A 26381-nucleotide genomic window follows, 5' to 3' on the forward strand; every position below is an offset into this window, starting at 1 on the left:
GTTGGACTCAACACATCTGAGAGATCAGAAATAAAAGGTAGGCGCAGTCATTTTCAGAAAGTACCTCCTTAACCTGCTTATTTTAAGTTTACTGAAAGAACCACCAAACATGAATATGCTAATGATATTCTAAAAGTTAAGGGGCCACCCAGGGTAGTAAAGTTCACCTACTCCACTTCAGTGGCCCGGGGTTCGCAGGTTCAGACCTAGCACACCGTTCATCAAGCTACACTGTGGTGGCATTCCACGTGCAAAATAGAGGAAGAGTGGCATGAATGTTAGCTCAGGGCCAATCTTCCTCATCAAAAAAGAAAAAAGGAAGAAAAAAGTTAAACCCAAGCTGAGATGCCAACAGATAGTGAATGAATGAACATGTTCTGAGAAGTACAGCACAGTTTCAACATCCTTAAGAGCCACTTCACTCTCAAATATGACCAAATTTCACTCTAAGTATCTAGATTTAACAGTGGATAGCAGACAATTGAGCAGCAAGATTAACATATTTAAACCACTCCATTTCATTTCAAACTTTTACAAACATGGCTCTGACTCTAAGCCATAAACACAGTACCATCAAAAGTATCCATCCTTTCTCCCCACAATTTATAGCACTTCAGCTTTTCCACTTGATTTGGTGGCCCTATTTTGCTCCAAGATTTCCCAACCACATAACCTTTGAGTCATTCTTGACTCCTCTCTCTCCTTTCCTTCCTGAATTTAATAAACTACCAACAAATCTGCTGCTGCTTGTTCCAATATGATGCCCTACCCCAGCAACAATAGTGCAAACCTCTATTGTTGTAACCATCTTCCAGGGGGAATTCCAGCTGCAGGCATTCCCTGCAGCCCCAGTGGAAACCTGGGGAGGGCCTGCTAAGCCTCTCTCCTTCCTTTCCTGACTCACAAGGAGAATCGACTCTCAGGCGAAGAGAGAGGGAAACAACTGGGCAAGTGCTTCCTACCAGTTCAGAGCATCAGGAACCAGGGGCTTTCCCACAAGGCCGGGCCAGGCTCTAGGCAAAGGAAAGTTCGTGTTCCAAGGCACAGCCTGGGCTGGAGTTTGTCACCACCCCTTGAAACCCCTTTGAAGCTGGGCAAAAGTTCTGCCGACGCCAAGCTTGAGAGCTCCTCCGCTTACCCTGGGAGGGGCAGTTTCCTGCCTGCCTTTCATGGCCTCTCATATGAGAGAATAAAGTAACAATCATTTTGCGTGATTCTCACTTTAGACAAAATCTAAAAACCCAATAGAATTAAGCTTCATGTGAGAGCATGCTTCGGACAGGCCAAGACCTATTTAGTCCTGAAGGATAATTTTGAAGGATAATTGTACTACCTTAGAGAGCTATCGTCATAATATGCTTACTTAAAAAAATACTGTTTGGAGACTCTTTCCTTCAAAATCAGATTAAACATTCCTAGTTCCTTAAATAATTTTAGTCTCTTCCCCACCTTGACTGTCCTTCTGTGAACATTTCAGGTTGTTGATTTCCCTTAAAATACGGCACCCAAGAGGGAATGCAGGAGTCCAGAGTGAGCCTTAAAGTGAGCCTTTTGCCCCCACATTAGAGTGTTTCCACATATTGACCTAGGCTAAAATCCTTACTCCTTTTTCACGTAAACTGCTCCAAAGTCCTGGTCTTCTTTTCTGGACTAAGGGAATTGGGTTTGAAGGCTTTTGTTTGTGTTTTTTCCCTAGGAGAATCAGAGAACTTTAGAACTGAAGAGTCCACAGAAATTGCTTGTACAGTGTTTTCAAGTTGTGGGTTACAACCCATCCATGGGCCATGAAATCAACTGAATAGCTCACCACCAGTTTTTTCTTTAAAAATGAAATAAAATAGAGTGCGAAATATTAGAGTACATTGCACGTCTGACAGGAATGGATTATCTTATGTAACTTTTGTTTCAGCTTTATATACATGTGTGCATGTGTGTGTACTAGATTATGACACTTGTGATAATTGAGTTGTGGTGAAAAAATTTAAAAGCCACTGGTCTAGTCCGACCAGGAACTAGCAGTGTGCTATAATGGATAAGCATTTGTTTGAAAATCGCTGGTTTCAAGTCTTGACTCTGGCATTTAGGAATTGCATGACCACAGGATGCTGTTAAGCATCACTGAAACTCTGCTCAGTTTCTCACCTATAAAATGGGGACAACAACAGTACTGTCCTCAAAGAGGGATTAAGGAGAAACACGGTAATACTTATTTCCATGAACTGAGCCCTTACTGTGTGCTGGGAAACATAACATGAACTTTACCTGCATTATACTTCTGACCTTCACCATGACAACACTTTATGTTAGATATCATTGTTATCATTCATCAGATGAAGAAATTGAGGCAGTTTGTCTAGGTGTACGTACTTACACATTACATTACACTGGCTCTGAGCACACTATGCCTCTATACAAATGTGATGATGCATTTGAAGTACTTAGCACAATTAGTACTAAACACTTATTACCCACACCAAGGAGCCTTTGAAATTGACTGCCACTCAAAGGGCAGCCCTCCATGAGATTAAGGGTTCATGCTGAAATGCAGGTTGACGTCCCACTTCCCTTAGCAGGAATGTTTTGCTTGTTTCCCTCTGATGAACAACGTGCTCACGTTGCTGAGGAGCTGCAACATTTTGCCAACTCGTGGTCCACATGCCACACTGTGAGTAGCACTGTGTTAAACGACATTGTTATAATCGTCACAGTTATCATGATTATTGTTAGCATTATCTGGGACACATATTCAGATCTCGTCTCTCACTGTCCAAAGCTCCTTTTACTGCTCCATCGACAGTACACTTGTGCATTTATTCCTGTGCACTTTTGTCTTGTAGATTTCAGCCCGTGGAAAGCTTTAGAGTCTTTACAATATCATCTCAATGCACCAATTACCCTCCCTGGCTTTGTGTCATCCACACACCTGCTAAGCATGTCTTTTCTCTCTTCATGAAAGACGCTGAGAACAATGTTAATCAGCTAGGGCCGAGGAAAGATCAGCTTTCAGTAAGACAATGACCAGAACAATACTCTCAATCCCCTCAAGGTCTGCACACATCCCCATTGCGGTGTTTCCTTTGCTTTCCCAAACACTCACAAACCCAGACCTCCGCTTTCTAAGAGGAAAATGGAGAGGAAGCAAATAAGCTGCTTTGAAGGCTCCATCTTGTGGTGCACAAGCATCAGTGCACTTCGGTGACTGAAATAAAACGCAGGAGGATTTACAAAGAAGGAGATCATAACAGCCTGCAGGAGCTTAGAGAGTATGTGCATCACCCATGTGATCTGCAGACTGAATCCTTTTTTCTCATAATGTCTCAAAGTAAAATCACACTGGCCCTATTCCTTTTGTTCACCACCGTGAATTAAATAAATGTAATACCACACCTATTCAATTAATGGTCCAGGAAAAAAAATATTTTTTAATGAGCTACAGAGGTAAAAAGAAAATTTTCTTAATACTTTCTTCCATCCATAGTTCTAAAATTGAAATGAAAATTATTTTTCTTCCACTCCTGATTTGGATATTATCTTTAAAGAATCCTGGATTTAATACGGCATCTGTAAAGAGGGGGACAATGCCACACTGGCCAAGCAGCTTCCTTGTAATCCTAAAGCTCTATTGCCAGCATGACACCCTGCTCACTCTGGTCTGCTTCTCCCACACCTGTGTCCTACCGCCTCCAGATGTGAGGTGCTGCTGCCTTCCCCAAGCTACTCAGATCTCTGTTTCCTTCTAGGATGCAAGGTGGCTGGGGCCAAGGAGACATTTCAAACACACGATCAGGCAGAGGTCTTCAAAGTGAGTTTAAATGATCATGGCTTGATACTATGAGTTGGAGGGCAGGAGTCAGCCAAGTATGCACACGTAGGGCCTGTTGGGGATGTGGAAGGTAAGAGAGAGCTAAAAATTACAATAAGAAAAATGAGGAGCAATATACATCTGGGATACCAGTATCAGGAGTATGACTGTGTTTCCCAAACCAAACTCAGAATTCATGATCTGAAGGGGAAAATGTGAGGAAAAGTAGCATCATCATTTATTCAGTCAACACACATGCATCAGTGGTAAGTGTTTTTTGTTGTTTTTCTTTTTCAGTAATTTTATTGAGATCAAAATGGTTTATAACATTGTGTAATTTTGGGTGTACATTGTTATTTATCAACTTATGAATAGACTTCATCATGCTCACCACCAGTACTCTAATTTTTGTCCATCACTATACATATGTGCCCCTTTACCCCTTTCACCCACCCCTGAACCCCCTTCCCTTCTGGTAACCACTAATCTGTTCTCTATCCATGTATTTGTTATTTTCCACACATGAGTGAAATCATGTAGGATTTGTGTTTCTCTCTCTGGCTTATTTCACTTAACATCATACCCTCCAGTTCCATCCATGTTGTTGCAAATGGGATGATTTTGTCTTTTATGACTGAGCAGTATTCCATTGTATGTATATCACATCTTCTTTATCCATTCATCCATAGAAGCGTACTTGTATTGCTTCCACCTCTGGGTTATTGTGAGTAATGCTGCAATGAACATAGGGATACATAAATCTCTTTGGATCATTGACTTGAAGTTCTTTGAATAAATACCCAGTAGCGGGATAGCTGGATCATATAGTATTCCTATTTTTAATTTTTTAAGAAATCTCCATACTGTTTTCCATAGAGGCAGTACCAGTTTGCATTCCCACCAGCAGTGTATGAGGGTTCCCTTTTCTCCTCATCCTCTCCAACATTTGCTGTTTTTTGACTTGGTAATTAGAGTCATTCTGACTGGTGTAAGGTGAAATTTCATTGTAGTTTTGGTTTGCATTTCCCAAATAATTAGTGATGTTGAACATAGTTTCATGTGTCTGTTGGCCATCTGTATATATTCTTTGCAAACATGTCTGTTCATATCCTCTGCCCATTTTTGATTGGGTTGTTTGTTTTTCTATTGTTGAGTTATATGAGTTCTTTATATATTTTGGAGATCAGCCCGTTGTCAGATATAAGATTTGACAATATTTTCTTCCAGTTGGTGGGTTTTATTTTTGTTTTGTTCATGGTTTCCTTTGCTTTGCAGAAGCATTTCAGTCTGATGTAGTCCCATTTGTTAACTTTTTCTTTCATTTCCCTTGCCCAAGTAGACATGGTATTTGAAAAGATGCTGCTAAGACCAGTGTCAAATAGTGTACTGCCTATATTTTCTTCTAGGAGTTTTATGGTTTCAGGTCTTACATTCAAGTCTTCAATCCATTTTGAGTTAATTTTTGCGTATGGTGTAAGATAATGGTCTACTTTCATTCTTTTGGATGTGGCTGTCCACTTTTCCCAACACCATTTATTGAAGAGACTTTCCTTTCTCCATTGTACGTTCTTGGCTCCTTTGTCCAAGGTTAACTGCTCATAGATGTGTGGTTTTATTTCTGGGCTTTCAATTCTGTTCCATTGATCTGTGTGTTTGTTTTTGTGCCAGCTCCATGCTGTTTTGATTACTATAGCTTTGTAGTATATTTTGAAGTCAGGGATTATGATGCCTCCAGGTTTGTTCTTTCTTCTGAGGATTGCTTTGGCTATTTGGCGTCTTTTCTTGTTCCATATAAATTTTAAGATTATTTGTTCTTTTTCTGTAAAAAAATTTCACTAGGATTATGATTCAGATTGCATTGAATCTGTAAATTGTTTTAGGTATTATGGACAATATAACTGTGTTAATTCTTCCTGTCCGTGAGCACGGAATATATTTCCATTTCTTTATGCCTTCTTCAGTTTCTTTCAATAATATCTTATAGTTTTCAGTGAATAGGTCTTTCACCTTTTGGTTAAGTTTATTCCTAGATATTTTATTCTTTATGTTGCAATTGTAAATGGGATTGTATTCTTGATTTCTCTTTCTGCTAGTTCGTTGTTAGTGTATAGAAATGCAACTGATTTTGTATCCTGCAACTTTGCTATAGTTGTTGATTATTTCTAATAGTTTTCTGATGGATTCTTTAGGGTTTCCTGTATAGAGAATCATGTCATCTGCAAATAGCAAGAGTTCCACTTCTTCCTTTCTGATTTGGATTCCTTTTATTTCTTTTTCTTGCCTAATTGCTGTGGCTAAAACTTCCGGTGCTATGTTGAATAGGAGTGGTGAGAGTGGGTACACTTGTCTCGTTCCTGTTCTCAGAGGGATGGCTTTCAGTTTTCATCATTAAGTATGATTTTGGCTGAAGGTTTGTCTGATATGGGCTTTAGTATGTTGAGGTACTTTCTTTCTATACCCATTTTATTGAGAGTTTTTATCACAAATGGATGTTGGATCTTGTCAAATGCTTTCTCTGCATCTATTGAGATGATCATGTGATTCTTATTCCTCATTTTGTTAATGTGGTGTATACATTGGTTTATTTGCATATGTTGAACCATCCCTGCATCCCTGGAAAAAATCCCACTTGATCACAGTGTATGATCCTTTTAAGGTATGGCTGTATTCGGTTTGTCAATATTTTGTTGAACAATTTTATATCTTTGTTCATCAGCAATATTGACTTGTATTTTCCTTCCTTGTGTTGTCCTTTTCTGGCTTTGGGATCAAGGTGATGTTGGCCTCAGAGAATGAGTTAGGAAGCATTCTTTCTTCTTCAATTTTTAGAAATAGTTTATAAGAATGGGTATTACATCTTCTTTGAATGTTTGGTAGAATTCTCCAGAGAAGCCATCTGGTCCTGGACATTTGTTTTGGGGGAGGTACTGGGTTACTGTTTCAATCTATTTACTTGTGAATGGTCCATTCAGATTTTCTCTTCTTGATTCAGCTTTGGAAGGTTGTATTAGTCTAAGAATTTATCCGTTTCTTCTAGGTTGTCCAATTTGTGGGCATGTAGTTTTTCATAGTATTCTCTTATAATCCTTTGTATTTCTGCAGTCTCTGTTGTAATTTCTCCTCTTTCATTTCTAATTTTATTTATTTGAGGCTTCGCTCTTTTTTTCTTGGTGAGTCTGCCTAAGGCTTTGTAATTTTGTTTAATTTCTCAAAGAATTGGCTCTTAGTTTCATTGATACTTTCTACTGTTTGTTAGTCTCTATTTCATTTATTTCTGTTCTGATTTTTATTATTTTCTTCCTTCTACTGACTTTGGGCTTTGTTTGTTCTTCTTTTTCTAGTTCTGTTAGGTAGTTTAAGATTACTTGTTTAAGATTATTCTTGTTTCTTGAGGTGGGCCTGTATTACTATGAATTTCCTTCTTTTGACTGAGTCAGTATATTGTAGTTTCATTCTAGCTCATCTCCAGATGTTTTCTAATTTCTCCTTTGATTTCTTCATTGATTCAATGGTTATTCAGTAGCATGTTGTTTAGTCACCACATATTTCTGACTTTCTCAGTTTTTTCTTTTAGTTGATTTCTAGTTTCATAGCATTGTGATCAGAAAAGATGCTTGAGATGATTTCAATCTTTTTAAATTTATTGAGGCTTGCCTTATTTCCCAACACATGGTATATCTTTGAGAGTGATCTGTGTGCACTTGAGAAGAATGTGTATTCTGCCATTTGTGGATGGAACATTCTCTCTGTATATCTATTAAATCCATCTGATCAAGGGTTTCATTTAAATCTACTGTTTCCTAGTTGACTTTTTGTCTAGATGATCTGTCCATTGATGTAAGTGGGGTGTTGAGGTCGCTACTATTATTGTGTTGCTGTTAATTTCTCCATGTAGGTCCATTAATAGTTGCTTTACATACTTTGGTGCCCCTATGTTAGGTGCAAATATATTAATAAGTGTTATGTCCTCTTGCTGGAATGTCCTTTTTATCGTTGTATACTGCCCCTCTTTGTCTCTCATTGTCTTTTTCAACTTGAAGTCTGCTTTGTCAGATATAATTATGGCAACACCTGCTTTCTTTGGTTTGCCGTTAGCTTGGAGTATCATCTTCCATCCCTTTACTCTGAGCCTATGTCTGTCTTTAGAGCTGAGATGTGTTTCCTTGAGGCAAAACATTGTTGGCTCTTGTTTTTTAATCCATCCAGCTACTCTGTGCCTTTTGATTAGAGAATTCAATCCATTTACATTTAGAGTGATTATTAATATTTGTGGGCTTAAAAATGCCATTTTACTTACTGTTTTCTGGTTGTTCTATGTTGTAGGGGAGGTCTAGTGGCAATGAACTCCCTCAGCTTTTGTTTATCCGGGAAAGCTTTTATTTCTCCATTGTATCTGAAGGATAGTTTTGCTGAAGAGAGTATTCCTGGCTGAAAGTTTTTCTCTTTCAGTATTTTGAATATATCATTCCATCCTCTCCCAGCCTGTAGGGTTTTTCTGAGAAATTTGCTGAAAGCCTGATAGGGGTTCCTTTGTAGCTTATTTTCTTCTGCCTTGCTTCCCTTAATATTTTTTCTTTGCCATTGACTTTCGCCAGTTTTACTATCATATGCCTTGCAGAAAGTCTTTTAGAATTCATGTAATTAGGCATTCTATTAGCTTTGGGTATTTATAAACCCAGTTCCTTTCCCAGGTTTTGGAATTTCTCAGCTATTATTTCCTTGAACAAGCTCTCTGCTCCTTTCTCTCTCTCTTCTTCCTCTTGACACTTATAATCCTTATGCTGAATTTCCTATTGGAGTTAGATATTTCTTGAAGAGTTTCTTCACTCTTTTTTTTTTTTAAAGATTTTATTTTTTCCTTTTTCTCCCCAAAGCCCCCCGGTACATAGTTGTATATTCTTCGTTGTGGGTCCTTCTAGGTGTGGCATGTGGGACGCTGCCTCAGCATAGTTTGATGAGCAGTGCCATGTCCGCGCCCAGGATTCAAACCAATGAAACACTGGGCTGCCTGCAGTGGAGTGCATGAACTTAACCACTTGGCCAAAGGGCCAGCCCCCTCTTCACTCTTTTAAAATCCTAGTTCTATCTCCTCCTCCACTTGTAGCATTTCTATGTTTTTATCCTCTAAATCACTAATTCTTTCCTCCATAACTTCAGCTCTAATTCTTAAAGATTCTAGATTATTTTTTATTTCATTAATTGTGTTTTTTCACATCCAGAATTTCTGCTTGATTTTCTTTTTTATAGTTTCAATCTCACTGGTGAAGAGATTCATTTTAGTCTTGAGTTCACCGAACTGTTTTTCTGTGTTCTCTTGTAACTTGTTGAGTTTCTTTATGACAGCTATTTTAAATTCTCTGTTATTTAGATTGTAAATTTCTGTGCCTTCAGGGTTGGTTTCAGGAGAATTGTCATTTTCCTTCTGGTCTGAATTGTTGCTGCAGTTTCTTATGTTGTTTTATGAACTAATCATTTGTTGGCACATTTGTGGTAGTATCTGTTTCCAGATTTCACCTGCTACTGCTAGGGGGATGCAGGAGCAGAGTTTCTAGTCCCATACCTTCTGCTGGAAGTTATGGGGGTACTCTGGCACTTATGCCAGCCTGGAGAGCATTCAGGTGCTTGTGTGGACCATACTTGGTTGGGGGGGGGCTTCCTCATGGGGATTGAGGCAGAGCTGCTTCTTGGAACCACAGGGGCGTGGTAGGCTCCCCCACCACCAGGAAAGTGATCATGACTAGGCTAAGGGCAGCTGCTGCCTCTTCCCACAGTCACACTGGGGTGCTTTCCCACTTTCGGGGCTCAGTGGTACTGTGGGCGCTGACATGGGCCTGGAGTGTGCTTGCCCCTGTGTGTAGATCTGCTGCCATTGCTTGTGGTCCTGCTGGCCTCTGTGCTTGGTAGGTGGGGCTCCCTCACAGGGACTGAGCTATGGCCACTCCTTGGTGTTGCAGGAACATGGTGGGCTCCCCTACCACTAGGAAAGCTATCATGAATGGGCTAAGGACTGCCACTGCTTCTTCCTACAGTCACCTTGCAGCACATTCTCACTTTGGTGATGCTCATTCCAGCCTGGAAAGCATTCATGTGCATGCACAGGGCTACCAGGGAAGGACATGGAGTGCTCACCTATGTCCACCACTTCCTGCAGGGCCAGTCTATCCACCCGCAGATGTACAGCTGCATGTGTCTCTCAGACATCCTGTCGCGCTGTGTGGGCTACTTCCATTGGTCAGTGAATGTCCATTTAGTTGTAGTTCAAAAGGGGGAGAGACAAAGGGAACATCTCACTCCACCATGTTGCTGACGTCATTCAGTGATAATTTTGAGAATCAAGAAAACAGTGAGAGCCAAATCCTACTCAGAAGTTCACTGTCTGGGAGGACAGCTGATATGTAAATAAGTAATAATACACATTCCTAAAAGTCTTGCTACAGAGTCTTTGAAAGAAGAGCCAGAAAAGATGAGATCTGGCAAGTTCTCTATGGAGTCACTTCCTTTCAGGAATGAAACATTTTATCTGACAACCCTCTTTAGTATCAATTTATAAACTCCAAAAGTGTAGCAGCTCAACACCATAATGTCTCTGGAATTTCGATTTCGGATTATAGTTCTTTCTTAAGCTTGAAACAACCTTAGAGTTCTTTAATAGAGCATCTTAATTTTACAGATGAGAAAAGAACTGGCCAAGAAAACAAACAGAGTCTTCATGAAAAGCCTTTCCACTTCTTATACTAGCTGGCTATGACATTCATCACCAAGCTTTTTGCTCTATGAGACAGCTTTGAGGGGTTGCAGAAATACAATATGAAGTCCTAAAAAAACCACAACTTACAGATTAAAGACAAGTTACTTTACTCAGCCAAGTTCCTTTTGGAGGTCTGCATTTTACTGGAGGAAAGTTGTTAAAGTAAAAAATATACAGTCAGTATGTTAGTCATTAGTGAAATACCAAGAAATTCAATCTCTTATCAAGAAAAATGTTTTCACTTAACATTGCTGTTTTTGTTTCATTGGCATAACTTAAGGATTTAATAATCTAAGAATATCTTAAGTCGCTCCTATACTTCATCTCCCGTTGGCCATGTCCTTATTGAGGACATAATCGAGGGGTGGAAGGATGCCTGAAGTCCTGAAAAGCAGCTTATTCATGAAAAGCAACTTCTTCATGAGACCCAAAGTGGAGAAATTTGAGATGCTTAATTCAGAATGCTCCTCTACTGATGATTATCTGGGAATTTGAAACAGTGTCACCTTAGAATTGCTGGTGATTTTGGGAAAGTGACATTTTTTCATACATTCTTCTTAATGTGAGTAGTAAGCTAGTTTACTTCGGTAAGCTTGTGTAGTGCTTAAGTGTGCATTCAAATAAACTAAGGATCTAATCTCAGCTCCTTGGATATAAAGCAAAATGCCTTGGCTTCACTGTCATATGGAGAATAAAAATCAGGTGTAACCATAGTATTTACAAATCATTCAAGTGGTCAAGAAGAGAAATAAAATATCACTAAATTCTGTATCTTTAATCCAAGTAACTAAGGAGGGTGAGGGTTCAAATTGGGTTTCACCTGAATCTTTCTGTCTTAGAGAAACTGGAAGCAGACACTCTGCATTTTGGCTGCCACCAAAATTCTGGTCACATGAAAGTTATGCTTAATCCATTTCCAGCAAGGCGACTGCTTGAGCTGCCAGAAGGAGTATATAGGGATGATGCGAGGAGGGACCTTCCAGAAACAAACTAATAGAATTGTAGGTATAATATCATTTTTTGTTAACAATGTACCTGGGTGATGGAAATTGCTAGGCTCCGAAAGTTAAGAGAAGACTATGTGCAGAAGTTTTTGCTATGGGAATCCAAAAGAATTTCAGATTTGATGCAAAAACTGGGATTTTCATGCCCAGAGGAGGACCTCAGAAGAAAGAAAGAGGGAACTGAGACTGAGCCACTTGCCTAGGTCCCAGATGTGTTAAAGGACTGAAGAGTAGACAAGAAAATTCTGTGCACCTCTCCTCAGAAGCAGCAAGAGAACTTTCAGTCTATAGCTGCCTTGTGTTAAAGAAATTACTTGCAAGAAATCAAAACCTCAGACTATAGCATGTGCAGATGTGAATTTGTACCACCTAGAGGGTGTGGGAACCCAACCTGAGAATTAAACATGAAGATTGATCCAGGATAGTTGAGATGCTGGTAGAAGCATACATAAAACTGCTCCATAGGAAAACTTGCACAACACAGGGCAAATAGCTCCCCCATAGAAAGGACAGTCCTTGCTGTCAATACATCACAATTCAAAGGGACATAATCACAACTCCACATGCTAACACCATCAAAACTACATGAGGAACCAGCGTGAAAGTGAGATGGGCAGAATCAGCACAGGAGAATTAGCACTCAAGGTGAGGGTAAACAGAAAAATCTGAAAGACATCATTAAAAACATACATTTAAATTTATTATGGAGATTAAAGAAGTAATATAAACAATCTTGAAAGGCAGACCAGCATTTTAAAAGATCAAGAATATTTGAAAAAAACAAATATGAAATGTAGGAATTTTAAAAATAGATTCTTTGAATTTCCAGATTCATCTTGGAGATGTAGACAGCTGGAAAGTGTCACACCCCCCCCTTATAAAAAGAAAAATGCTGGACAAGCTGAAAATTATTTGCTTTTCTTGAGCCCCTTAGAAAATTCACATCACAAAAGCAAACAACTAACTGGAAATCTTCAGAGACAGTTGCATGCAGGGAGAAACAGGGCCCGGGCTTTTTCTTATCAAAGGCAGATGTCATCAGATCCCACATAGCCAATCAGAAGATTCAGCAAGAAATTTTTAACGATTTTCTAAAGGCCAAGTGTTGGGGAGAATGAGAGTTGGAAGCCCTGTGGGCTGTAGACAGAGGGAGGTTGGCAGCAGTCCCTTCTACAAGAAATGTTAAAAGTTCTTCAGTCAGAAGGAAGATAGTATAGGTCAGAAACTTGGATCTACACAAAGAAATGAAGACTAGTAGAAATAAAAAATATGAAGTTTAAATAAAATTTATTTTTTCTTATTTTAATTGCTCTAAAATATAATTGATGCAGTGTTCACAGAAAATGAAATATAGCGATGTACGCCTGAAATTTACATAATGTTGTAAGTCAGTAGGACTCCAATAAAATAATTTATTAAAAAACCAATATTCCTTATAAAGAAAAAGATAATTCAGTGTTCAAGAAAATAGTAACAACATATTCTGCATTGATAGCTTACATAAAAGTAAAATATACGACAACAAGAGAACAAAGGATGTGAAGGAAGAATTGAGAATATACTGTTAAAATTTCCTTACACAACATGTGACAGACTCAGTTCATTTTAAAATGTATATTATAAACCCTAGAGTAACAGCTAAATGCAATTTGAAGAAGTATAAGTAACTTCAACAAAAAAGATAGAGAATAATAAAAATTCTCAAATAAACCTAGAGAAGGCATAAAAAATTAAAAACGAATAAGTGGAACAAATAGAAAACAGATAGCAAGATGATAAGTGGTAATTTCAATCCAGCATTATTAATAATTGCTTTAAATGTGTAACTGATCAAACAAACCAGTTTAAAGAAACATTATCATATTGGGTAAAGAATTAAGACCCAAATATATGTTGTCTACAAGAATCCTACTTTAAATATTTATAAGTAGATAAGTTAGAAGTAAAAGTATGATGAAAAATATATCATGCAAACACTAATCAAAACAAAGAGGGGGTAGCTGTACTGATTTCAGACAAAGTAGACTTCAGAACAAGGAATATTTTCAGTGAGTAAGTGGAAAATTAATTAATGATAAAGGTATGAATTTTTCAAGAAAATTTTCCAAGACAAATAACAATCCTAAATAACTATGTATCTAACAACAGAGCTTCAAAACAAGAGGCAAAACCTGATAGTTCTGAAAAGAGAAATAAACAAATCCACAATTGTAGTTGGAGAAATTATGATTTCTCTCTCAGTAACTGATAAAACAAATAGACAGGAAATCACTAAGAGTACAGATGACCTGAACAATCTATCAACCAACCTGACCTAATTGACATTTAGGAGACACTCAATCCAACAACAGCAGAAACATTCTTCACAAGAGCACATGGAACATTCACAGATAGATCATATTCTGGGCCATAAAATAAAGCCTGACACATTAACAAAAAAATAGAAATCATAGAAAGTATGTTCTCAGATCATAATAAAATTAAATCAAAAATCAATAATAGAAACAAATTGGGGAGAAACTCCAAATATTTGGAAATTAAATAACAAATGAGTCTAAGAGGAAGTTTCAACCAGAATTGAAAAGTATTTTGAACTGAATGAAAATAAAATTGGTAAACCTCTAGAGAATTTGACCAAGAAAAAAGGAGGACACAAATAATAGTACCAGGAATGAAAGAGAGGACCTTCACTCTTGACCTCACTGACATTCAAAAGATAACGGGGAAATACAATAAACAACTGTATACCCTCTTAGATTAAATAGGCCAATTCCCAGAAAGACATAAACTACCAAACTTTACTGAAGAAGAAATATAAAACTTGGATAGTACTATATTTATTAAAGAAGTTGAATTTGTAATTGAAAATCTTCCTACACGGAAAACTCCAGGCATAGATAGCTTTCTTGGTGAATTCCACCAATGTTTAGGGAAAAAATAATACCAAATCTACACAATCTCCTCCATAAAATAAAAGAATAGGAAACACTTTTCATGTCATTTTATGAGGCCAAAATTAGCATACTATAAAAATCAAAAACGTTGCAAAAAAAGAAAATTGCAAGCCAATGTTCTTTGTGAACACAGATGTAAATTTCTTCAACAAAACATCAGCCAATTGAATCCAGCAATATATAAAAAAGATTGTACATTCGAATCAAGCAGGATTCATCCCAGGAATGCAAGGCTAGTTCAACATTCAAAAATCAATTAATGTAATTTATGATATTACAAGACTAAAGAAAACAAAACTTATGAATATCTCAATAGATTCCAAAAATAGCATTTGACAAAATTCAACATCTATTCAGCAAACTCTCAGCAAACTAGGAATAGAAAGGAACTTCCTTAATCTTATGAAGGATATGTATGTATCTTCATAAAACATACAACTAACCTCAATGATAAAAGACTGAATGTTTCCCCCTAAGATGGGAAGACACAGGATATCTTCTCTTCCTACTCCTGTTCAATATCATACTAGAAGTTCCAGCTTTTGAAATAGACAAGAAAAAGAAATAAAGGCATACAAATAGGAAAGGAAGAAATAAAACTGCCTCTATTCTCAGAACACATGATTGTCTATGAAAAAAATCCCAAAGAACTACAAAAAATCATCCTTTGGAACTAAAAAGTGAGTTTAACGAGGTCAGAGGATACATGACCAATATATAAAAGTCAATTTTATTCTTATATATCACAATGAAAAACTGGAATATAAAATTCAAAAAACACCACCACTTACAATAGTACTAAAAATGAAATACTTAGGTCTAGCAAAATATACACAAGTTCTGTATGCTGAAAAGTACAAAACACTGATGAAAGAAATTAAAGAAGATCTAAATAAAGAGGTATACCATGTTCACAGATTGGAAGACTCAATATTTTAAGATATCCATCTTGCCAATTGATACATAGATTTAGTGCGATCCAAATCAAAACTCCAGCAAGCTTTTTTGTAGACATAGACAAATTCATTCTAAAATTTATATGGAAATGCAAATAAGAAAAGCCAAAAGAATTCTGAAAAAGAAGAACAAAGTTGAAGGATCACTCTATCTGATTTCAAATTTATTATAAAGCCAGTTATCTAGACAGTGTGATATTGGTGAAAGGGTATATGCATATAACAATGAAACAGAACAAAGAGCCCAGCAATAGACCCAAACAAATATAGTCAACTGATTTTTGGCAAAGAGATAAAGGCAATTCAATGGAGAAAGTTTTGTCTTTTCAACAAATGTTGTTGGAATAATTGAATATCTATGTGCAAAAAGAAAGAAAAAGCACACTGACACATACTTCATATCATATACAAAAATTAACTCAGAAGAAATTATTTACCTAGTTATAAATCTGGAACTTTAAAACTTCTACAAGAAACAGAAAAGAAAATCTATGTGACCTTGGGTATGGTGATAAGTTTTAGATGTAATACTAAAAACATGACCTAGAAAAGAAAAGTTGATAAAATGGACTTTTAAAAAATTAAAAACCTTTGCTCTGTAAAAAACACTGTTAAGAGAATGAAAAGACAAGCTGCAGACTTGGAGAAAAATATTCATATATCTCATATCTGATAATGGACTTGTAGAATATATAAAGAACCTTTAAAGCTAACAATAAGAAACAAATAAACCCCCTTTAAAAAATGAGCAAAATTTATGAAAGGATACTTCTCCAAAGAAAATATACATATGGAAGATAAGCATATGAAAAGATGTTCAACATGAATGGTCATTAAGAGAGTAAATTAAAACCATAAAGAGGTACCACCACATACCTAGAATGGCTAAAATTTAAAAATGAACAATGCCAAGACTGGTGAGGATGCAAAGCAACAGGAACTCTCATTCATTATTAGTGGGAAAGTAAATGATACCCATTTTGGAAAACAGTTTAACAATTTCCTATAAAATTAAGTGTATGCTTACTGTATGACCCAGAAAACCCACTGCTAGATAGTCACCCAGGTGAATTGAAGACGTATGTTCACCTAAAAACCTCTCTGCTAATATTTGTACCAGCTTTATTCATATCCCAAAACTGGAAACAACCCAAATATGCTTTAGTAGGTGGCTGGATAAACAGACTGTGGTACATCACACAATAGACTACTACTCAGCAATCAAAAGGAATAAACTATTTGTTCATGCAACAACATGGATAAATCTTAAATGAATTTTTCTAAGTTAAAGAAGCCAGACCCAAAGACTTCATATTGTAAGATTCCATTTATACAAAATTCTGGAACAGACACAATGGTACAGACAGAAAACACATCAGGAGTTAAGGATGAAAGGAATGGTTGACGATAAAAGAGCTACACAAGGGAATATTTGGGTGGGATAAATGAACACAACTCTCCCAGAAAATGGTACATCAACATGACAAAATATTAGTAAATGTTTTTTTCCCATGAATAGGCTTGATCTAATGGAAATATATACAAAACACTGCACCCAACAAATAGAAAATATTTCTCTGTTTCAAGTACACATGAGATATTAGGAAACTTAAACCACATTAGGTCAAAAGGAAATTTAATAAATATTTTAAAAATTACATACTGATCACATTATCTGATCAAAATTCAGTAATATTAATATCGATAACAAAAAGATTGCCAATGCCTCCCCCAAACACACACATGTACTTTAGAAACTATGCAACACACTTCTAAAAAATTCATGGATCAAAGGAGAAATCAGAAGAAAAATTACTAAATATTTAGATTTAAGTAAGGATGAAAGTGATATATACACACAAATACATATATGTCATATATAAATATAAAGCTATATTCATGTGTGTACATATTATATATGTACACATATGTATTTTCCACGATGATGGAAAATAAGAGAGAAAGGATAAAAATGTGGGAAAAAAAGAAGATAAATTCAGGAGAAAGTAAAAGTAACAGTTTTATCATAGAAATAATTGTAGAAATTTTCCTACTACTGAACAACATGAGTTTCCAAATTGAATAGTCTTATTATTGTCCCACGACAATGAAAGAAAAAGACCCACACCAAGGCACATTATGGTGAATATCCAGAATAATAGAGACAGATAGAAATTTTATATATTTCAGAAACGTTTTAGAATTACATAAAGTAATCAGGAATAAAAATGCACCCATTCTTAGGAAGCTACAGAAGAATTTACTTCAAAGGGGAAAATACAGGATGAAGGAAATCTGTGGTTTGGACACTGGAGGATGAAAGGCAGAGGGACTCCCCAGGATGACAGTGAAGAGAAATCCCTGGACAAGAGCCCTGTAGCAGGCCTAGAGCACAAGAAGTCTAGATTGGAAGGAGCAGTCAGAGAATTCTAGGAGGGTTATCTCTGAGAAAGAGATAAAATCAATCAAATACTTGATGTGGATGACAAAAGTGAGAAGAGATTTAAACTTATCGAGGAGACCTTGGGAATGAAACAATGATAAGAAAATGGAAAACTAAGGAAAACAGAAACCAAAAGTCTGTTATTAACTTTAGGAAGGGAAAAGATTGCAAAGCAGGAAATGTAATCACAGTATACCACATAGCTTTTCTGTGACTAATACTTATATATCAACATAGTAGGCAAACAGTGAATATTGATTTAATGCAAAATGGTAACATTGACTCTATTAAGAGGATGGAGAGAGAAGAAGGATGAGGGAGCAAATCTTATCTTTCATAGTAGGAAGTTAGTATATAATATTTAAACTGAAATATCAAGAAATAAAAATATACCATGTTAATTAGAAATAAAGAGATAAACACCAAAAGAAACTTAAAAAAGTTAAAAACTAGTTGTGTTTGAGGAGTGCGAATTAGGGATGGGAATGGTGGGAAGAGGATGCTTCTTTTATGATGATCCTTGGTGACTCTTTAAGCTCAATACATGTAGTACTCTATGGGCTGCCACAAAATTAATATTTAGAAAGAAGGTATATGCTTCAGTGTTCATATTAGGAAAAAATGGAAATTAATGAGCTAAGCATACAACGCTAAGATTTAATAAAAGAACACAGTTAACCCAAAGAAAGTAAAAGGAAATAAATAACAACAAATGAGGAAAGGAGAGGAAATTAAAGAAATAGAAGAGGGATAGATAAAAGCAAAAGCTGAATCTTTGAAATAAACAAATAAAACAGATTTTACTCTTTCCGTGAAAAAACAGGTCATAAAAGGTACAGTAAAACTTTAATCATAAAAATCTGAACAACTTTATGCCAATAAACTTGAAAACTTAAATGGAGTGGAAAATATGAAGTACCAAAATTAATTCAAAAAGAAATTGAAAATACGAATAGACATAAACACTACAAAAATTGAATCAGTCATCACTATCAGAAAATCTCTAGGCCTAAACAGATTTAAAGGTGAGTTTTGCCAAACTTTAAGGAACAGATAAATTCTATTTTTATGCTAATCCACTCAAGAAAATAGAAAGAGAATGAAAACTAAACAGCCCATTTTTGACGTTTGTAAATCTTGATATCAAAACAAATGGAACAGTCTGAGAAAGGAAGCTCATCGGCCAATCTCATTTCTACATAGTAATAGTAGCAGTGGTACTAAATGATAAGATCTACTGAGCTCTTTATACATGTCAGGCACCACTAGAAGGGTTTCGTTGTTGCTGTTTTCTAATAGCTTTATTGAGATATAGTTGATATACAAAGAGCTGCACATATTTAATGTATAAAATTTGATGAGTTTGGACATATGCAAACACCTATGATACCATCTCCACCCTCAAGGTAATGGACATATCCAACATGTCCCAGTTTTCTTGTGTCTCTGTTTTTTATTGTGTGTGTATATGTGGGGTAAGAATACTTAACATGAGATCTGCCCTCTTAACAAATTTTGACGTGCACAACACAATATTGTTAACTAGGCCCTATGTTGTACAGAAGATCTCTAGAACTTACTCATCCAGCGTAACTGAAACTTACCCATAGAATAACAATTCCCTATTTCCCCCACTATAAGAGTATTATAAGTACTAACTTATTTAGTCGTCAAAACAGCCTTATCAATAGGATACTATTATTATGCCTATTTTATCAGTCAGGATACTAAGACACAGGTAGTTGAATAATTTGCCCATGATATGAACCCAGGCAATCCTCCAGAGTTCTGTGATAGTCAAGAGTGAGGCTTAGTGCAGACTATGAATGGAGGATAAACCTGGTTCCAATTGGTCATTTGAGGGCACAGAACTGATAGAGTGCAGGGGCACAGCTGCAACAAGGTAAAAAAAAAAAAAAAAAAAAAAACTAGCCAACACAATAAAACAAGAAAAAGAAATAATTTTAAGTGCTGAAGAAGAAACAAAATTATTTTTATTAATAGGTGATATAATTATCTACATAAAAATCCAAGAGAATATACAGACAAACTACAGTAGTTCCCCCTTATCTCTGGAGGATGTGTTCCAAGACCCTCAGTGGACACCTGAAGCCACAGATAGTACCCAACCCTAAATATACTATGTTTTTTCCTATACATAGATACCTATGATAAAGTTTAATTTATATATTAGGCACAGTAAGAGATTAACAACAACTAATAATAAAGTAGAACAATTGTAATGATGTAGTGTAATAAAAGTTACTATAGGTCTTTTTTCCTTCCTTGTTAAGTTGAATACTTTCACCTTTTCACTTAAAGGAAGCACTTTGCAGCCTCTCTTTGGCATATCCACATTGGCAGCATCACTACTCTTGCGCTTTAGGGCCGTTATTAAGTAAAACAAGGGTGACTTGGACACAAGCACTGTGATACTGATACCACAACAGTCGATCTGATAACCAAGACAGCTCCTAAGTGATTAATGGGTGGGTAGCATATATAGCATGGATATTTGGACAAAGGAATAATTCACATCTCATGCAGGATGGAGCAGGCTAGCTCAAGAATTCATCACACTACTCAAAACGGCATGCCATTTCAAACTTATAAATTGTGTATACCTGAAATTTTCCATCTTGTATTTTCTGACGCAGTTGACCACGGGTAACTGAAACTGTGGAAAGGCTAACCACGGATAAGTGGCTGACTACTATATTAGAACTGATGAGTTCTTCAGCAAGATTGCTGGATAAAAGTTAGTGATTTAGTTCCTACCTGCACAAATCTATTAGAAATGTCATCTTTTAAAATCTCATTCAAAGTACAACCCAACCTACAAGATACCTAGAAATAAATCTAACAAAGAATGTGTTAGATCTATATTGAGAAAAGTTATAATTACTTTTTTGACGGAAAAACATAGTCTACAGACTGCAGAAGACTTAAGTAAAGAAGAAAAATACTATGTTTATGGTCAGGAAAACTCAATATCCTAACAAAGGTAATTTCCCCAAAATAGACCTGTAAATCTAATGCTATTCTAATCACGATACTAACCATACTTTTCAAAGAAGTTGATTATAATTCACTTGAAGAAGTAAGATGCACTTTTGAAGAAGAGTAAGGTAGGAGAAGGAAGAAGGAACATTTCCTACCAAATATTAAAACTTATTATAAAGCAATAGTAATTTTTAAAAGTGTAGAGCTGATGAAAGAATACACAAATAAACTTACAAAAGAATTGACAGCCTAGAAACAGAGCCTTTACATATATGGGCACTTGGTATGAAACAGAAGTCGCTCTGTGAACCAAATCCAAAGCTCCATTTAATGAATGGTTCTGAGAAACGGTTTATCCAGTTCCTACCTCATCTTTTACTCAAAAAATCCTAATAGATTAAAGATCTAAATGGGAAAGGAAAATTATAAAACTTTTAGAAGGTAATATATGAGAATATTTCCTTCACATCAGGGTAGGAAAAGATGTCTAAAACAAAATGAAACCCATAAACCATAAAAAAGAAAGATTAGTAAAATTGACAAGGTTAAAATAAAAGACACCAAAAACATTGTTGAAAGAAAAATTACAGACTGGGGAAAAATACTTAAATTGTGCACAATGGACAAAGAATTACAGTCAATCCTCATTATTTGTAGATGCCTTAATTGTGAGTTTGCCTACCTGCTAAAGTTTATTTGTGACCCCAAAATCAATACTTGCACTGCTTTCATAGTCATTCACAGACGTGCACAGAGAAGAGAAAATTTTGAATCACCCAACACACACATTCCCAGCAAAGGTCAAACGAGGCTACGTTGTGCCTTCTTGTTTCAACTCTTGTACTGTAAATGTGTCATTTTTGAGATCTATTTAGTGCACCATTTTCCCATTTTTGTGATTTTTGTTGGTGATTTCATTGTTTAAAATGCCCCCTCGAGCATAGTGCTAAAGTGCTGTCTAGTGTTCCTAAGTGCAAGAAGGCTGTGATGTGCTTTATGGAGAAAATCCATGTGCTTGAGAAGCTTCATTCACACATGAGTTGTAATGCTGTTAGTAGTGAGCTCAGTGTCGATGAATCAACAATATATATTAAATAAGGTATCTTTAACAGAAACACCCATAAAACAAAATTATGTAGTGATCATTTGACGAAAATGTAGTGGCCAAAGGCTCACAAGAACTTAACCCTGTATTTCCGCTAGGAGCAGTGGTTTAGTAGTTGCTAACTCAGCGTTCACAATGACTGCATAGAACACAACCGCTGAGAATAGGGAGAATCAACTGTCTATCATGAGTCTATAAAGATCTACCAATCAAAAGGAAAAGACAACCTAATAGAAAAATGGCAAAGTATACAAGAAGGCAAGACACAGAAGAAACATGAAGCGCCAATAAATATGAAAAGATGCACAGCTTCTCTATTCATAAGGAAAATGCAAAACTTAAACCATAGGATGTCTATTTACACATGTCAAATTAGCACAAGCACAATACTAATGCTGTCAAAGAGGTAGAGAAAATAGAACACTCACACATGCATTGTTGTTGGAATTGTAACTTTGATGAACGTGAGAGCAATGTGGCAATATCTGTTATGTTTGATAATGCACAATTCCTGTGACCCAACAAATCCTCTTCTAGACAGACACCTTAGAGAGTACAATGAAAAATGTATAGGATAATTATTCTCTGAATTAAAACAAATGAAGTGTCTAAATGTGCATCAATATGGCAATGAGTAATAAATTCAGTTACACATCAGTGAAAATCAATAAACTAGATATAAATATATCAAAATAAGTAAATCTTAAAAACATTTTGCAGACTGAAAACAAGTTATAAAAATATGTATTATAACAATTATATAAATTTTTAAAGCACACACATACTATCGTTTATGAGTACACAAAAGCCTGTATAAGAATGGTGCAATGATACACATTACAGAGGAAGGAAAGAATACTGGAGAAAGGTCAATAATAATAAGTAATATTAATACTAAAAACTTTACCTACAGTATAAACATATTTACTTTATCTTCAAAATAGTCCTATGAAATAGGTACTATTATTATAATTTTTCAGATGAGAAAACTGAAATATAATTAAGTAACATACTAGGAAATCCTCCTAGTTGCATATGTTAAGACAGGGACAATTCAAGGATCAGTGTTTTCCTCAGGTTTTGGAGTCTGTAAAATTTAAATTCTGAACAATTGACTCATGTGTCTGGTGAGAGCTGGGCCTCGATGGCCTTTGCTTTTTTCGGAGAGAAACCTTATTAAATGCCTCTTTCGGGCACATAGGCTGTCAGACACAATGGGCCCCTCCTTGACTTTGCTAATTCAAAATAATGTGAGAGAATAAAATGAGATCATTTTATGCCCTTCAAAAATGGAACACTGGAGCTACCCTAATGAAAGTTTCAAGATATCTTTTCCCTTCATTCTAGGTATTGTCTTTTTTATTTCAAATACTTTATTCGCTGAACAACTTTAGGTTTTTAATATTTTAGTGTGACTTTATTAAAGTCATATTGGCAAATCCAGAATAATTTTGGCAGTTAGTTTTTGTACTTGGATGATGTATGGAATTTAATTTATGCAGAATTGCAATCACAGAACTGGAAGAGACACGGGAGATTAGTTCCACTCCCTCATTTTACAGTGTCTTGTGCAATATCACATACAGGGTAAAAACTAGAACCCTACCCATTTCCCCTAAAACATTAACTCTAGAAAAAACACATTTTAGAACATTGAGAACTTCTAGCAGTAAAAACTGTTCAGAACACTTGTGTCCAATCTGATTTCCTCAAACCTCCTCCGTGTGGATATGTCCAAATGAAGAAAAACCACAACAGGATGCCCGCTGGGGTGCTGGGCTCTAGGATCGGACACAGCTGCAGCCCTTCGCTCCGTACCTTATTTGCTGACCCTAACTAGAATTGCAAACAGAAAACTCTTCCTCGCTCTGAATACTAATTGAAATCTAAAATTGACTTGTTCTGTTTGTCCTCTTTCCCAAATAAATCATATTAAATTCCTCATTACTATTAACAAACTTTTCTAAAAAAAAAAGTTGCAAGGACATGAATATATTCTGTTTCATAAACATTTTCTTATTTACCATGATGATTTTATACTCTGGCCAGGTCTTACAAGTGATCAAACAGAACTCGACATCTCAAATCCCACAAAAAAGGAGAAAATAATACTCTTAAGACATAATGACCTTTAGCATATTTTAGCTGACTCAGCAGTGGCATTCCAACACGTGAATTTTTAAATACTGATAATCCATGCATATTTCCTTTACACACTTCAAACACGTCTGTAAACGAGTATGGACACCACATTGACTCTCATGAAAATCTCATTCTAAAACTCATTATAATAGTTTTCACTTCTCTTCCCAAAATGAAGAGTAGTAGGGACTGGGATTCTGGTTACTGAACATAAATGTCAAGCACGTCCACGTGACAATTTATTGATAAACTTCATTTTTAGAAATTAATAACAACATAATTTGTATTTACACGTTTTCACATGCATTCACATTTTCACAATGTATTTACATGTTTTTCATTGAACATAGAAATTTGAAAATAAATGAGTCTTAAGAATAGGGAAGTAAATTTAAACACCCAGCTTAGTGAAACTGTAAGAAAAAAATATTTGAGCTCTGGGGCCAGCCCAGTGGCACAGCGGTTAAGTTTGCACAATCTGCTTTGGCGGCCCAGGGTTTGCCAGTTCGGATCCCGGGTGCGGACATGGCACCGCTTATCAAGCCATGCTGCGGCAGGTGTCCCACATATAAAGTAGAGGAAGATGGGCACAGATATTAGCTCAGGGCCAATCTTCCTCAGCAAAAAAAAGGAGGAGGATTGGTGGCAGGTGTTAGCTCAGGGCGAATCTTCCTCAAAAAAATATTTTAGCTCTGATTCAAATTCTAATATTTTTTCTTGACATAAAAATGATCACTAATATTTTAGGTGCCTGAGCAGCTCATACAATGAAAATAAAATGGCAGGGGGCATGAGTGGGGTTTTTCCTTCCTTTTGTTTTTTCCTCTTAGCTCAGACCTCTTATAAAAATACACACTCCCTTCTCCATCAGATGTTAACAGTGCCTCATGGAGAAAATAGGAACCATCAGATAGGAGAGCCTTCATCTTCCATCTACCAACGAACAATCCACTTCCTTCTGTACCCATACTGTTCACTCTATTCTATTGCTATCAATGAAATACTCCATCAAAGGCCTTGTACTTTTTCACTTCTGAATTCCATTTACAACCACCTATTTCTCCTTCTCTATCATATCAAACATGCTCCGGAGTGTCCTATCTTTAAAAAAAACAAAAACCCCTCCTTACTCCCCAAATCCTGCTTCAGGTCTCACGCTATTTCTTTGTCCCCTTCATAGCAGAGTTTCTTGAGAGAGCTGTCCATAATTATTGTCTCCACCACTCCTCTCAGGCCTCTACTCGTCCATTGAGATTGCTCTCGTCAGCAACCTGTAGGTCGCCATATTTTGCCAGTTATCTATCTCTGTGTAACAAAATACCCCAAAACTTAGTGGCTTAAAATAACAATTCAATATGATCTCCATGGGTTTGATGGGCTCATCCGGTGGCTCTCATGTAAGACCTTCTCATGTGAAGTTGCATTATCAGCTGCAAGCATCTGAAGGCTCAACAAGGTTGGATGACCAAGATGGCCCCTCACCAGGTTGGCAGTTGATGCTGGCTATTGTCTAGAAGGTCAGTTGGGACTGTACATGAGAGTGCTTACATGTGGCCTCTGCATGTGACCTCAGCTTCTCATGGTAGTGCAGCTGGCTTCCACAAGGGGCTTCCCAAGCGCAAGTGCTCCAGGAAATCCAGGCTGACACTGCAAGGCTTCTTAGGATCTGACGTCAGAAGTCTCAATCTCATTTTCATGCAGTCTGTTGTTAAGGTAAGTCAATAAGGCCACCCCTGATTCAAAGTGAGGAAAATTAAACTCTACCTACTGATATAAGAAGAAGCATGTGTACATGGGGAAGAAGAAATTGGTGGGGGCCATCTTTGAAGCTATCTACCTTAATGGCTAGTCCACAATTCTTACTTTGCTTGACTTCACAGCAGCCAAGACACAGTAATTAGGCCCTCTTTGTTGAAACACTGCTTTTCTTTTGCATCCCTTGACATCCCACTTGTATTTCCCACCTCCCTGCTTGGTCCCTCCATCATAGTCAGCTTTGGGGCACTTCCTTTGAGATGATCCATGTTCTCTTGGAGGCCTTGTTATTTTCTCAGCCTCTGTGCACTCGCTAGGTGACTTCATCTTGTCCCACAGCTTCCAATACCTGCTATCTACCAACAACTCCTAAATCTGTATTTCCAACTCAGACCCATCTCTGTCAACCAGATGTGAATGTCAAACTGCCTACTGAATCTCAGTGTGGGTATCTAATGAGCATTTCAAA

At 36.5% G+C, this 26381-nt stretch overlaps 1 protein-coding gene and 1 long non-coding RNA gene across 7 annotated transcripts in view; one reads left to right on the plus strand and one right to left on the minus strand.

Annotated features, from left to right (window-relative positions):
- LOC139085233 (uncharacterized) overlaps positions 1-1857 on the plus strand; it is a 43357-nt gene extending 41500 nt beyond the window's left edge. The window contains exon 2 of the long non-coding RNA XR_011543421.1: positions 1697-1857. This is a non-coding gene — a long non-coding RNA (uncharacterized lncRNA). The remainder of the gene's footprint in view (positions 1-1696) is intronic.
- Positions 1-26381, minus strand: part of RP1 (RP1 axonemal microtubule associated) — a 440182-nt gene that overhangs the window by 341560 nt on the left and 72241 nt on the right. The gene's annotated exons all lie outside the window — the stretch shown is intronic.

This window comes from Equus przewalskii, chromosome 8 (genome assembly GCF_037783145.1).
Source record: "Equus przewalskii isolate Varuska chromosome 8, EquPr2, whole genome shotgun sequence".
Taxonomy (NCBI): Eukaryota; Metazoa; Chordata; class Mammalia; order Perissodactyla; family Equidae; genus Equus; species Equus przewalskii.